The sequence below is a fragment of the Cherax quadricarinatus genome, chromosome 4, assembly GCF_038502225.1.
Source record: "Cherax quadricarinatus isolate ZL_2023a chromosome 4, ASM3850222v1, whole genome shotgun sequence".
Lineage (NCBI taxonomy): Eukaryota > Metazoa > Arthropoda > Malacostraca > Decapoda > Parastacidae > Cherax > Cherax quadricarinatus.
The window spans coordinates 929,102-944,399 of record NC_091295.1 but is presented as its reverse complement, the minus strand read 5'-3'; the positions used below and the strand labels follow the sequence as shown (position 1 = coordinate 944,399).

Here is a 15,298-nt window from a genome sequence, read left to right as displayed (position 1 = left end):
AGTCCCTGGACCCATTACGTACCTCTGTAATCTGTAAATACCTTTGTAACTTGTCATGATTGTGACCAGACTTACCTGGAGTTCATTACCTTTGTAAATTGTGAGTTCATTACCTTTGTAAATTGTGAGTTCATTACCTTTGTAAATTGTGAGTTCATTACCTTTGTAAATTGTGAGTTCATTACCTTTGTAAATTGTGAGTTCATTACCTCTGTAACTTGCTCAGCTATCAAAACTTTGGAGTCCAGTCCCTGGACCAATTATGTACCTCTGTAATCTTTTGACTACCGCCCACAGGATGGGTATGGGGTGCATAATAAACATATTAAAACTACAGACAGCACACTCCACCAATATTCAAAACTCTAAACCTACTCACCATACAAAACATCCATACTTATTACTGCACCTATTACATACATAGAACACTTAACTCTGATATTAACCCTCCCCTCAAACATCTCCTTGCCAACCTCAACAGAACACATGACCATAACACAAGACACAGATCACTCTTTGATGTTCCTCGTGTCCATCTCACACTATGCAAAAACTCAATGCACATAAAAGGCCCTAAAATCTGGAATTCATTACCTGTGAATATAAAAGAAACACTGTCTGTTTATAAATTCAAGTCTCTTCTTAAAAATCACTTACTCACCCACAACTAAATAAATAATGAATAATTGTATCTCATAAATGTCAACCTGTGACCCAATCAAACTTTGTTAATATTTAATTTTATTACCTAACATAATACTCCATTCTAGTGATTACACAGCAACACAGTAAATGACCATATGACCTGTCTTTGTAATACTCATTTGTACTAAATTGTTATCTGTTTTACAATAATGTTTTACCACTGAATATATCATTGCTTAGTTAATCTTAAGTTAATTTTAAGCCTGCCCATAATGCTCACATACAAGGGGCTTTGGCATGTTGCACTGTAATAACTGTATTCCTTTGTACATCACTGTATCATGTTCAAATTAATTAATAAATAAAAATAAATAAATAAATAAATGATGGCAAAACTGGTTTATAAACCAGTGTTAGTAAGAACACTGGTTGATAGTATAACACTAGTTGATAATAACACAGTTGAACACGTTATAATAACAGTCATAATAAGGGTTATAATAAGGTAATAATAAGGTTATAATAAGCTTAATAATAATGATTGGAAAACTGGTTTATAAACCAGTGTTAGTAAGAACACTGGTTGATAGTATAACACTAGTTGATAATAACACAGTTGAACACGTTATAATAACAGTCATAATAAGGGTTATAATAAGGTAATAATAAGGTTATAATAAGCTTAATAATAATGATTGGAAAACTGGTTTATAAACCAGTGTTAGTAAGAACACTGGTTGATAGTAGAACACTAGTTGATAATAACACAGTTGAACACGTTATAATAACAGTTATAATAAAGGTTATAATAAGGTGATAATAAGGTTATAATAAGGTTAATAATAAGGTTGGCGGGTAAGGTTTATAAAACAAAATGTCGGGTAGATGGTTTAGTGGAGACCTCTGGCGGCCGCCACAACACTCACTCATAATGGCTTGTTTGTTTACCTCTGACAGATACTCAACATCAACCAGCTTTTACCGCAAATTTCTCCATTGATTGAGATGGAGGTGAGGTGTGTGAGCTAAGGTAGGTTATGGGTGGTGTGGGCGTGGGTGTGAGGGTGGTGGGTGTGGGTGGGAAGGATGGAAATAAGGCAGAAAGTGGCGGCCATTGAATGTGTCCCGCCCGGCGCTAACACCTCATACATATTTGTTGTTCCTGGGCGAGGGTAGGCCTTGGGTAGGCCTAGGGTAGGTCTGGGGTAAGCCTAGGGTAGGTCTGGGGTGGGTGGAGGTGGGTGTGGGGTAGGGGGGTGCTCCAGTAAGGTAAGAAAGGAGGGTAGTTAAGGGAGGCGTGGGCAGCACCCCATACTAACACTTGACTTCATGATGCTCCACAGCGGCTCTTGATCCAGGGCACTGGAGCCACCCACTCGCCTTCCTCGCATCAAGCAACAATTCCCCAGTCCCTCCCACCACCCACTGCCACCTAAGTGGCTGACAGGGGTAGAAAAGTGACACTTTAAGCAGGTCTTATTCATTCTTTAGTATATTAATAGTGAAGCACTAAACCCGTAGGGGCAGTGATTGGTAATCAGGTCTGATCCAAGGAAGGGGAGTAGATCAGGTTCCTTAAATCTTCATGTACTGGTGGGTGGCTCTGTATGTACTGGTGGGTGGCATTGTATGGGCTGGAGGGTGGCACTGTATGTACTGGTGGGTGGCACTATATGTACTGGTGGGTGGCACTGTATGTACTGGTGGGTGGCATTGTACTGGTGGGTGGCACTATATGTACTGGTGGGTGGCACTGTACTGGTGGGTGGCACTGTATGTACTGGTGGGTGGTACTGTACTGGTGGGTGGCACTGTATGTACTGGTGGGTGACACTATGTACTGGTGGGTGGCACTGTATGTACTGGTGGGTGGTACTGTATGTACTGGTGGGTGACACTATGTACTGGTGGGTGGCACTGTATGTACTGGTGGGTGGCACTGTACTGGTGGGTGGCACTATGTACCAGTGGGTGGCATTGTATGTACTGGTGGGTGGTACTGTATGTACTGGTGGGTGGCACTGTATGTACTGGTGAGTGGCACTGTATGTACTGGTGGGTGGTACTGTATGTGCTGGAGTGACACTGTATGTGCTGGAGTGGCACTGTGTGTGCTGGTGGGTGGCACTGTATGTACTGTTGGGTGGCACTGTATGTGCTGGTGGGTGGCACTATGTATTGATGGGTGGAACTGTATGGGCTGGTGGGTGGCACTGTATGTGTTGGTGGGTGGTATTGTATGTACTGGTGGGTGGCACTGTATGTGTTGGTGGGTGGTATTGTATGTACTGGTGGGTGGCACTGTATGTACTGGTGCATAGCACTGTATGTACTGGTGGGTGGCACTGTATGTTTTGGTGGGTGGTATTGTGTGTACTGGTGGGTGGCACTGTGTATACTGGTGGGTGGCACTGTATATACTGGTGGATGGTACTGTATGTAGTGGTGGGTAGTACTGTATTTACTGGTGTGTAGCACTGTATGTACTAGTGGGTGGCACTGTGTATACTGGTGGGTGGCACTGTATATACTGGTGGGCAGTACTGTATGTACTGATGGTGGCACTACAGCATTGTTGGTACTGGTGGTGGCACAACAGTGTTGCTGGTACTGGTGGTGGCACAACAGTGTTGCTGGTACTGGTACAACACAGTGTTGCTGGTACTGGTGGTGGCACAACAGTGTTGCTGGTACTGGTGGTGGCACAACAGTGTTGCACGTACTGGTGGTGGCACAAAAGTGTTGCTGGTACTGGTGGTGGCACAACAGTGTTGCTGGTACTGGTGGTGGCACAACACAGTGTTGCTGGTACTGGTGGTGGCACAACACAGTGTTGCTGGTACTGGTGGTGGCACAACACAGTGTTGCTGGTACTGGTGGTGGCACAACACAGTGTTGCTGGTACTGGTGGTGGCACAACAGTGTTGCTGGTACTAGTGGTGGCACAACAGTGTTGCTGGTACTGGTGGTGGCACAACACAGTGTTGCTGGTACTGGGGCAGTGGTGTACTTGCTTTGTTTCTTAATCTGTTTTTAGCACATTTATTTTTGAAGTGAAGTTTGTATAATTAGTTTATTACAAGTTGGATAACTATGAGTGGATAAACATTAAATGGGCACGATGGTAGTTTGGGATTTAGCTGACCAGGTTTGATCCCATAGTTGAAAAGATATTTACTCATTGATTTAGAAGAGCTTCATGTGGTTTACTTAGTGTAATTTCTTTTATCTTAAATTTTTGTAATGAAATATGTTTTTTGTCAATGGTTCCAAGGATGCCGCTGGCCGATCTTGGGTTATTTACTCTCTCTTATGACCAGTTTAGTTTTTAAATTGCGATATTTGTTATGAAGGCATTGAATGTTATTAATAAATATATTGAGTAAGTTTATCTAGGTACAGGTATATATGAGTACTGTTACACAGATTTAGTGACTATTATTATCATACATAGTGACATGTAAATTACCCTCCTGGGTAACCCAAAAAAGTCAGAGTGACTCATTTCCATTGCTATCTTTTTAATATCTTATTATTTAAAGCCTAACTATAAGGCACAGTAGAGGTCAGTTATGATTATAACCTTAAAAACTAAAGCAACTAAGTAACCCAACTGTGTGATAGTCACTTTAAGTAGATAAGAGATACAGTAGGAATAAAGTGAACTGAGTTATTTACATGAATAATTAATAGAGAGGATCAGTTTACAATATTAAGTACACGTCGGCCATCACTAATCTGGCATCATTGGGACCTGTAGTGTGCCGGATTAGTGAGTTTGCCGGATTAGAGAGTAGTTAGATTATAATACGTTTAATTAACCTATCAACAGAGACACTTTCTGCTACATTTTCCTCATTTTCATCACTGCTTTCTCCTCCATTGTCGTGCTGCTGTGGATTTACAACCATCTGCACAATTTCTGAGTCAGTATAATGATGAAATTTGAAATTATGCTAGCCGAAATTAGTGCCGGATTACTGATAGAACCGGGTAACTGATTGCCAGATTAGCGATGGCTGACCTGTATTTATTTATTTTATTTTTTATTTTTATTTAGTAATTTGAGCATACATACAGAGGTACAAAAAATACAGGTAAGAGCAGCATGCCAAAGCCACTTGTATGCATAGCATTACGGGCTGGCTTAAAATTAGCTTAAGATTAACTAAGCAATGATGTAATCAGTGATAAAACATTATTGTAAACAGATAACAATAAAGCACAAATGAGTATTACAAAGACAGGTCATATGGTTGCATGCATTGCTGTACATTCAGTTGAATGGAGTATTCTGTTAGGTAGTGTATTTAAAAAATAACAAAGTTAGATTGGGTCTTAGGTTTAACATTTATGTGATATAATTGTGAGAAACATTTAAGATATACAATTTATAAGGTTCAGTTATTCAGTATTTATTTGGTTTTGGGTGAGTAAGTGATCTTTGACAAGAGACTTGAATTTATTAACAGGTAGTGTTTCTTTTATATTTATAGGTAATGAATTCCAGATTTTAGGGCCTTTTATGTGCATTGAATTTTTGCATAGTGTGAGATGGACACGAGGAACATCAAAGAGTGATCTGTGCCTTGTGTTATGGTCATGTGTTCTGTTGAGGTTGGCAAGGAGATGTTTGAGGGGAGGGTTAATATCAGAGTTAAGTGTTCTATGTATGTAATAGGTGCAGTAATAAGTATGGATGTTTTGTATGGTGAGTAGGTTTAGTGTTTTGAATATTGGTGGAGTGTGCTGCCTGTAGTGGGAATTTGTTATCATTCTGACTGCAGCCTTTTGTTGGGTAATTAGTGGTCTGAGATGGTTAATTGTTGTTGAGCCCCATGCACAAATTCCATAGGTGAGATAGGGGTAAATAAGAGAGTGATATAGGGCCAGGAGGGCTGACTGTGGAACATAGTACTGTATCTTCGATAGTATGCCTACGGTCTTGGAAATTTTCTTAGAAATTTGTTGTATATGTGTATGAAATTTGAGTCTATTATCAAGGTGGATTCCTAAGAATTTTCCCTCTGTTAGCTTTGTGATAGGTGATCCATTTATCATTATGTTAAGAGGGACATCTGTAGCTCTGTTACCAAACTGAATGAAGTAGGTTTTGTCAATGTTTAGTGTAAGTTTGTTAGTCCTCATCCAGGTAGATATTTTCTGTAATTCAGTATTTACAGTATTGGCTAGCATGACTGGGCTCGGGTGAGAGAAGACGTATGTAGTGTCATCTGCAAATAGTGTGGGTTTGAGTAATTGCGAAGCATTTGGTAGGTCATTTATGTATAGGAGAAAGAGAAGAGGGCCAAGGACACTTCCCTGTGGGACACCAACTGTAATTGGTTGTGCAGAACAGTTTGCCCCATTTGTGTACACATATTGGCTTCTGTTGCTGGGGTATGACTTGAGGTAGTTGAGGGAGTGCCCTCTTATACCATAGTGTGACAATGTTACGTGGAGCAAGTCATGGTCAACTGTATCAAAAGCTTTATGTAAGTCAATGAAGATCCCCAGTGGGACTTCTTTTTTCTCTATTGCAGTGTATATATGTTCTAGCATGTGTATAATAGCATCATTAGTATTTTTATTAGGCCTGAATCCAAATTGGCAGGGGTTGAATATGTTTTGGGAGATGAGGTAGGAGTAGATTCATTTATGAATTAATTTTTCGAAGATTTTTGAGAGAGGGTGTAGGTTGGATATTGGCCTATAGTTATTCAACTCTGTTTGGTCTCCTCCTTTATGGATCGGGGTGACCCTTGCTATTTTGAGAACTGTAGGGAAGGTGGAGGATTCAATGGATTTGTTAAAGAGTGTTGCAATGATTGATGATAGCACTTGCGACACTTTTTTGTATATAAAGGGTGGTAAGGTATTTAAATCTCCTGCCCTGTTTTTTATTTTTTTATTTTTTTATTATCACACTGGCCGATTCCCACCAAGGCAGGGTGGCCCGAAAAAGAAAAACTTTCACCGTCATTCACTCCATCACTGTCTTGCCAGAAGGGTGCTTTACACTACAGTTTTTAAACTGCAACATTAACACCCCTCCTTCAGAGTGCAGGCACTGTACTTCCCATCTCCAGGACTCAAGTCCGGCCTGCCGGTTTCCCTGAACCCCTTCATAAATGTTACTTTGCTCACACTCCAACAGCACGTCAAGTATTAAAAACCATTTGTCTCCATTCACTCCTATCAAACACGCTCACGCATGCCTGCTGGAAGTTCAAGCCCCTCGCACACAAAACCTCCTTTACCCCCTCTCTCCAACCTTTCCTAGGCCGACCCCTACCCCGCCTTCCTTCCACTACAGACTTATACACTCTTGAAGTCATTCTGTTTCGCTCCATTCTCTCTACATGTCCGAACCACCTCAACAACCCTTCCTCAGCCCTCTGGACAACAGTTTTGGTAATCCCGCACCTCCTCCTAACTTCCAAACTACGAATTCTCTGCATTATATTCACACCACACTGCCCTCAGACATGACATCTCCACTGCCTCCAGCCTTCTCCTCGCTGCAACATTCATCACCCATGCTTCACACCCATATAAGAGCGTTGGTAAAACTATACTCTCATACATTCCCCTCTTTGCCTCCAAGGACAAAGTTCTTTGTCTCCACAGACTCCTAAGTGCACCACTCACTCTTTTCCCCTCATCAATTCTATGATTCACCTCATCTTTCATAGACCCATCCGCTGACACGTCCACTCCCAAATATCTGAATACATTCACCTCCTCCATACTCTCTCCCTCCAATCTGATATTCAATCTTTCATCACCTAATCTTTTTGTTATCCTCATAACCTTACTCTTTCCTGTATTCACCTTTAATTTTCTTCTTTTGCACACCCTACCAAATTCATCCACCAATCTCTGCAACTTCTCTTCAGAATCTCCCAAGAGCACAGTGTCATCAGCAAAGAGCAGCTGTGACAACTCCCACTTTGTGTGTGATTCTTTATCTTTTAACTCCACGCCTCTTGCCAAGACCCTCGCATTTACTTCTCTTACAACCCCATCTATAAATATATTAAACAACCACGGTGACATCACACATCCTTGTCTAAGGCCTACTTTTACTAGGAAATAATTTCCCTCTTTCCTACATACTCTAACTTGAGCCTCACTATCCTCGTAAAAACTCTTCACTGCCTTCAGTAACCTACCTCCTACACCATACACTTGCAACATCTGCCACATTGCCCCCTATCCACCCTGTCATACGCCTTTTCCAAATCCATAAATGCCACAAAGACCTCTTTAGCCTTATCTAATTTTTTTTTTTTTTTTTTATCATCACACTGGCCGATTCCCACCAAGGCAGGGTGGCCCGAAAAAGAAAAACTTTCACCATCATTCACTCCATCACTGTCTTGCCAGAAGGGTGCTTTACACTACAGTTTTTAAACTGCAACATTAACACCCCTCCTTCAGAGTGCAGGCACTGTACTTCCCATCTCCAGGACTCAAGTCCGGCCTGCCGGTTTCCCTGAATCCCTTCATAAATGTTACTTTGCTCACACTCCAACAGCACGTCAAGTATTAAAAACCATTTGTCTCCATTCACTCCTATCAAACACGCTCACGCATGCCTGCTGGAAGTCCAAGCCCCTCGCACACAAAACCTCCTTTACCCCCTCCCTCCAACCCTTCCTAGGCCGACCCCTACCCCGCCTTCCTTCCACTACAGACTGATACACTCTTGAAGTCATTCTGTTTCGCTCCATTCTCTCTACATGTCCGAACCACCTCAACAACCCTTCCTCAGCCCTCTGGACAACAGTTTTGGTAATCCCGCACCTCCTCCTAACTTCCAAACTACGAATTCTCTGCATTATATTCACACCACACATTGCCCTCAGACATGACATCTCCACTGCCTCCAGCCTTCTCCTTGCTGCAACATTCATCACCCACGCTTCACACCCATATAAGAGCGTTGGTAAAACTATACTCTCATACATTCCCCTCTTTGCCTCCAAGGACAAAGTTCTTTGTCTCCACAGACTCCTAAGTGCACCACTCACTCTTTTTCCCTCATCAATTCTATGATTCACCTCATCTTTCATAGACCCATCCGCTGACACGTCCACTCCCAAATATCTGAATACGTTCACCTCCTCCATACTCTCTCCCTCCAATCTGATATTCAATCTTTCATCATCTAATCTTTTTGTTATCCTCATAACCTTACTCTTTCCTGTATTCACCTTTAATTTTCTTCTTTTGCACAGCCTACCAAATTCATCCACCAATCTCTGCAGCTTCTCTTTAGAATCTCCCAAGAGCACAGTGTCATCAGCAAAGAGCAGCTGTGACAACTCCCACTTTGTGTGTGATTCTTTATCTTTTAACTCCACGCCTCTTGCCAAGACCCTCGCATTTACTTCTCTTACAACCCCATCTATAAATATATTAAACAACCACGGTGACATCACACATCCTTGTCTAAGGCCTACTTTTACTGGGAAAAAATTTCCCTCTTTCCTAAATACTGTTCACTTATATGTTTCACTGTAAACACCTGGTCCACACACCCCCTACCTTTCCTAAAGCCTCCTTGTTCATCTGCTATCCTATTCTCCATCTTACTCTTAATTCTCTCAACAATAACTCTACCATACACTTTACCAGGTATACTCAGCAGACTTATCCCCCTATAATTTTTGCACTCTCTTTTATCCCCTTTGCCTTTATACAAAGGAACTATGCATGCTCTCTGCCAATCCCTAGGTACCTTACCCTCTTCCATACATTTATTAAATAATTGCACCAACCACTCGAAAACTATATCCCCACCTGCGTTGATAATAAGGGAGACTTCGTATGGGTTAGTCGGAGCTAGGAACAGTGTGTTCAGGTAGTTGCCAGTGAGGTAGTCATTTGGTGGGGTATCTGAGCTTGGGATTTTATTGGCAAGGAGAAGAAATCTTTGAGTCTGTTTGCTGTTTCTGTTGGTGGGAGTTGGGGTTCATCTGATTTTGCTAATTTTATTTTGCTATTTCATGATATCTTTTTTGTTCCTAGAATTTCTGATAGGGTTTTCCAGGTCTTTTTTATATCACCTCATAAGTTGGATAATCTGTTCTCATAATACAATTTTTTTGCCCTTCTTATCAGGCTGGTTAGGATTGACAAGTAACGTTTTGTTTGGTCTCTGGTTATGTGACCCATTCTGTACTTTTATCATATCTGTGTTTTGTATTTATGGATTTGAGAATGCTGGGTGTTAGCCAGGGACTGTTCAGTCTCTTAGCTGTCATCTGTTTAGTTTTTTTAGGGCAGTGCTTGTTATAGAGGTATTGGGTCTTTTTTAGAAAATTATTAATACATTCGTCAATATCTGTATAGATTTCTAGCTCAGTGTGCCAGTCAATGTTTGTTACTGCTGTTGTGAAGTTATTAATGGCTGCCTCATTGTGAAGTCTGAATGTGACTTTAGTAGTGTCTTGGGGTAATTTACCAAGAGTTATGAGGAAAGTAGGGTAGTGGTCTGTGGTATTATCTGTAATTATGCCTGATTTTAAAGGGGGATATGGTGTTGGTCAAGATGTGGTCTAGTAGGGAAACACTAGTCTCTGTAACTCTTGTAGGTTTTGTTACTGTTGGTAGCAACATGCAGTTACTCATTGTGTTTGTGAATTCAGTAACGTGTGGGTCCTGGTCTTGCAGGAATGTACATGAATGTACATGAATGTTAGCTATACAATAAACCACTCTCCTCCCTTTCTGTAGCTTGATTCATTAGATACCTTTTAGCTCTCTTCCTGAACTGGCTTATGCTGTGACAGGCTTTGAGATGTGCAGGCAGTGCATACCACTCTTATTGCTGTACAATAAAAGTTGTTTGAAGCCTGACTATATGTGAGTACCACAAAATTGTGTTCACTTTCCCTAATGGTGAAGTTATTTGCTGACAACTCAGTTACTGAACCTAAATTAGCTTTTATTAGTTTAAGGTGGTAATTGTTTTATAAACAGAAATACAAGTCTTGTTGTATATACAATACATGGACAATAATCTGAAGACCCATTAGATGCATAACATTTCTGGCAAAACTTGTAACTATTTTCTGCTTAAAATCTATTTAACTTTGATTGTTTTTAAGGGTCTGATACTCAGTATTAACCCTTAAATGGTCCAAATGTATGTATACGTTTTTTCAACGTCTGAAAGTATGTAAAAAAATGTAGATCTTCTTTCTTGTTTTACCTTTGAAAACATGTAAAAAAAACTTTTACCTACATTTTTTTTTGTTATATTTGAAAATATGTAAAAAAAAGTAGATCTACTTTTGTAGCACTATGAATTTGAACGTCGATCTGTTTGGACCGTTTAAGGGTCAATAAGAAATTAGAAACGGATACAAGTTACAGCATAATTCATAAAATAACAGAGGAAAAAATTGTAACAGGGTAAATGATATTGGTTAATTCAATATCAATAACTACAAAATAACAATGAGATATAAGTTGACTGAAGATTATTTCTGAAGTTGAGGATATTAGTGCAAACAAAGATAATAGTATGTTAAATTATCAGTACAACAGCTATGTATGAGAGTAGGGAGTGTAACACATCATACAGTTTATGAGAGTAGGGAGTGCAACACATCATACAATACAGTGGACCCCTGGTTAACGATATTTTTTCATTCCAGAAGTATGTTCAGGTGCCAGTACTGACTGAATTTATTCCCATAAGGAATATTGTGAAGTAGATTAGTCCATTTCAGACCCCCAAACACACACGTACAAACGCACTTACATAAATACACTTACATAATTGGTCGCATTGGGAGGTGATCGTTAAGCGGGGGTCAACTGTATATGAGAGTAGGGAGTGCAACACATCATACAGTATATGAGAGTAGGGAGTGCAACACATCATACAATATATGAGAGTAGGGAGTGCAACACATCATACAGTATATGAGAGTAGGGAATGCAACACATCATACAATATATGGGAGTTGAAAGGAAAAAAAAGCAAAGCAAGTAGTAAAGTGATGGAACTGGGTGAAAACAAGAAGGTTTCCAGGTTTGTTTGACATGCGTAGCTCATTGCTATCTCAAGTCTCGTTAAGGTAAGAAGTTGCTTTTTAACAGGATCTTTCGAGTGGTTGGCAGAGAGGGAACCTTTGGAATCTTCAGGCAGAGAGTTCCAGATTTTAGGACCTTCTATGTGCAATGAGTTTTTACTTACATTAAGTCGAGCATGGGAGACATTGAGGAAGTGTTTGTGTCTTGTATTATGAGTTCTGTTACAGTTATGGAGGAAGAGTCTCAGAGTAGGGTTTGTATTTGAATTGTCTTTTATATATACAATAAACTTTCTGAATAGCTGCACCCTTGAGGATTTAAGGGTGCTGTTATTTTGAATTTTCTGTTTTTAGAAAGTTTTTGCTTCGTTAACCTTTTCAGGGTCGAGACCTCTGATTACAAACTTGCTCTCAGGGTGAAGCCTCTTGCTCTCAAACTTGCTCTCAGGGTCAAGACTTCTGTTCTCAGACTTGCTCTCAGGGTCAAGCCGCCTGCTGTCAGACTTGCTCTCAGGGTCGAGATTCCTGCTCTCAAACTTGCTCTCAGGGTCAAGACTCCTGTTCTCAAACTTGCTCTCAGGGTTGAGCCTCCTGCTCTCAAACTTACTCTCAGGGTCAAACCACCTGCTCTCAAACTTGCTCTCAGGGCAAAGCCTCCTGTTCTCAGAGTCGAGACCCCTGCTCTCAACTTGCTCTCAGGGTCAAGATTCCTGCTCTCAAACTTGTTCTCAGGGCCGAGCCTCCTGGTCTCAAACTTGCTGTCAGGGTTGAGCCTCCTGCTCTCAAACTTACTCTCAGGGTCAAACCACCTGCTCTCAAACTTGCTCTCAAGGCAAAGCCTCCTGTTCTCCGAGTCGAGACCCCTGCTCTCAACTTGCTCTCAGGGTCAAGATTCCTGCTCTCAAACTTGTTCTCAGGGTCGAGCCTCCTGATCTCAAACTTGCTGTCAGGGTCGAGACTCCTGCTCTCAAACTTGCTCTCAGGGTCAAGATTCCTGCTCTCAAACTTGTTCTCAGGGTTGAGCCTCCTGCTCTCAGGGTTGAGCCTCCTGCTCTCAGGGTCGAGCCTCCTGCTGTCAGACTAGCTCTCAGGGTCGAGACTCCTGCTCTCAAACTTGCTCTCAGGGTCAAGATTCCTGCTCTCAAACTTGTTCTCAGGGTTGAGCCTCCTGCTCTCAGGGTCGAGCCTCCTGCTGTCAGACTAGCTCTCAGGGTCGAGCCTCCTGCTGTCAGACTTGCTCTCATGGTTGAGACTTCTGCTCTCAAACTTGCTCTTGGGGTCGAGACCCTTGCTCTCAAACTTACTGTCAGTGTCGGAGAATTTAGAAAGAAAGGTTTTTATTTTTTCTTATGAAATGATAGAGTATCTTTTTTCCAAGGTAATGAAACCAAAAATTTTATGGAAAACTTAGGAAATTAAGCTCTCACAAAGTTAGCGGTCTTGGTGATATTTACGCATTGGCGATTTTTCCCACTTTGAGCCCTATTTTGGGCCAATTCCATTGTTCCAGTCAACCAAACTCATAGCTATTTTGCTGGAACTTTTTTATTCTATTGATTGAATACAAGAAACTGCTTATTTACCTATTTCAAGTACCTAATAATGTGATCAGTAATTGGTAATTTGGCCAATTTCACACAAAAACCAAGAAAGGCTGATTTCAAAATAGGGTCCAGAATAAACAATACAGTGGACCCCCGGTTAACGATTTTAATCCGTGCAAGAGGGGTAATTGTTATGCGAAATAATCGCTATGTGAATGAATTTTCCCCATAAGAAATAATGGAAATCAAATTAATCCGTGCAAGACACCCAAAAGTATGAAAAAAAAAATTTTACCACATGAAATATACATTTTCCCACACACAAAGAGAAGGATACATGCACAATAGTAGAGTAGTACATGCACAGTATATATTGTGCATGTACTACTCTACTAAATGAAGAATAAATGACACTTACCTTTATTGAAGATGCAGCAATGACTGATGAGACACTGTGTCCTGGGAGTGCCTTTTCCTCCTGAGTACTGTAGGTCCTGTTTGGCATTTTCTTCCAGAACAGGCCTTATCACACTGTGTATGCCACTACGATTCTTAAATCTCTCAAACCAACCTTTGCTGGCTTTAAATTCACCAATATGAGCACTAGTTCCAGGCATTTTTCCCTGTTCACCTGGGTGTTAGTCGACTTGTGTGGGTTGCATCCTGGGAGACAAGATTAAGGACCCCAATGGAAATAAGTTAGACAGTCTTCGATGACACTGACTTTTTTGGGTTATCCTGGGTGGCAAATCCTCTGGGGTTAATTGTTTCTTGGTATTCTCAATAAGCCACACCAACAACGGTGCTACAGCAGCAGCAGCAGCTGACAGTGCAGCAGCAGCAGCAGCTGACAGTGCAGCAGCAGCAGCAGCTGTACCACCAATAGTAGCGATGGTTGATTGGGGTTTATTATACAACCTGGCCAGCTCGGAGACATGCACTCCACTTTCATACTTATCAATGATCTTTTTCTTCATCTCTATTGTAATTCTCACCCTTATTGCTGTAGGGTTGGCACTAGAAGCTTTCTTGGGGCCCATGGTCACTTATTTTCCAGAAAAAGCACCGAAAACACTGTAATAATACGAAATATTCCGATTGTATGCTTGGATGTTACCGCGGAGGCTGGCTGGTAAACAATGCCACCGGCGGAACATGTGAGCGTGGCTCAGGCCGCACACTGGACGCGTCTCGGACGAAAATCGGTAAGCGGGTTTTTAAGCGGTATGTGAGGCAAAATTTTTGCAATTAAAGTAAGCGGTATGCGAAATAATCGCTATGTGATGCCATCGTTATGCGGGGGTCCACTGTACAGACATTTCTGGCACTAAAATAACACTTCCTCTGTTCATTAGTCATGTCTCCAAGCCCCGCTTGCTTTCCATTTTGAATTTTTATTCACACAAAAATAGAAGATTTGATGTTGTTCAGACTACTGCATTATTGTAATGTTGTAATTGTATAAATAATAGCGTATTCTTGAACGCATATTAGACCCACCAGTTGACTTGTATTGGATGTATGACATGATTCGTTTACTCTTGAACATCGGCAAAATTCTAACATTTCTGCTACTTTGAGCTCAGTTTCACGCTACTTTCAGTCCTGAAACCAATATAAATTATCATTGTTTCTGTAATATATCTTCCATTCTATCAAATGAAACCAATCGTAGAAACCAAACAAAAATACACTGCGAAGTCACTGTTTTAAACCAAAATGCAGTCACAGTTTTTTCCTCATGCACTGCATGCTGCAGTTTTTTTTTTCTTTCCTAAGGTGCACACTTACCACATAGACCCATTCTCTCATATCTAGGCCCAAAGTTACCACACAGCTTATCTGAGTGAGCTGAGCTCATGGTGTCACATTTCATTACTGACACTGGCTTCAGTGCCGTGATATAAAGGGACTGACACCGAAAGGGTTAAATATCATACAGTGTTAACAATCAGATATTATATTCTGTCATTAATACACTTCCACTTCTGCCCTGTTCTAGTTTATCATATCAAGTTTGTCACTAAATTTTAATGTTTGTTTTTTCTACACTTGCAA

The 15,298-nt window shown here is 41.0% G+C and overlaps 1 protein-coding gene across 1 annotated transcript in view; it reads left to right on the top strand.

The window, feature by feature from the left end:
* The first annotated feature begins 1,560 nt into the window (after window positions 1–1,560).
* LOC128684245 (clumping factor B) overlaps window positions 1,561–15,298 on the top strand; it is a 110,345-nt gene continuing 96,607 nt past the window's right edge. Inside the window, exon 1 of the mRNA XM_053770421.2 lies at window positions 1,561–1,675. The gene's annotated coding sequence lies outside the window, so the exon portion shown is untranslated. The remainder of the gene's footprint in view (window positions 1,676–15,298) is intronic.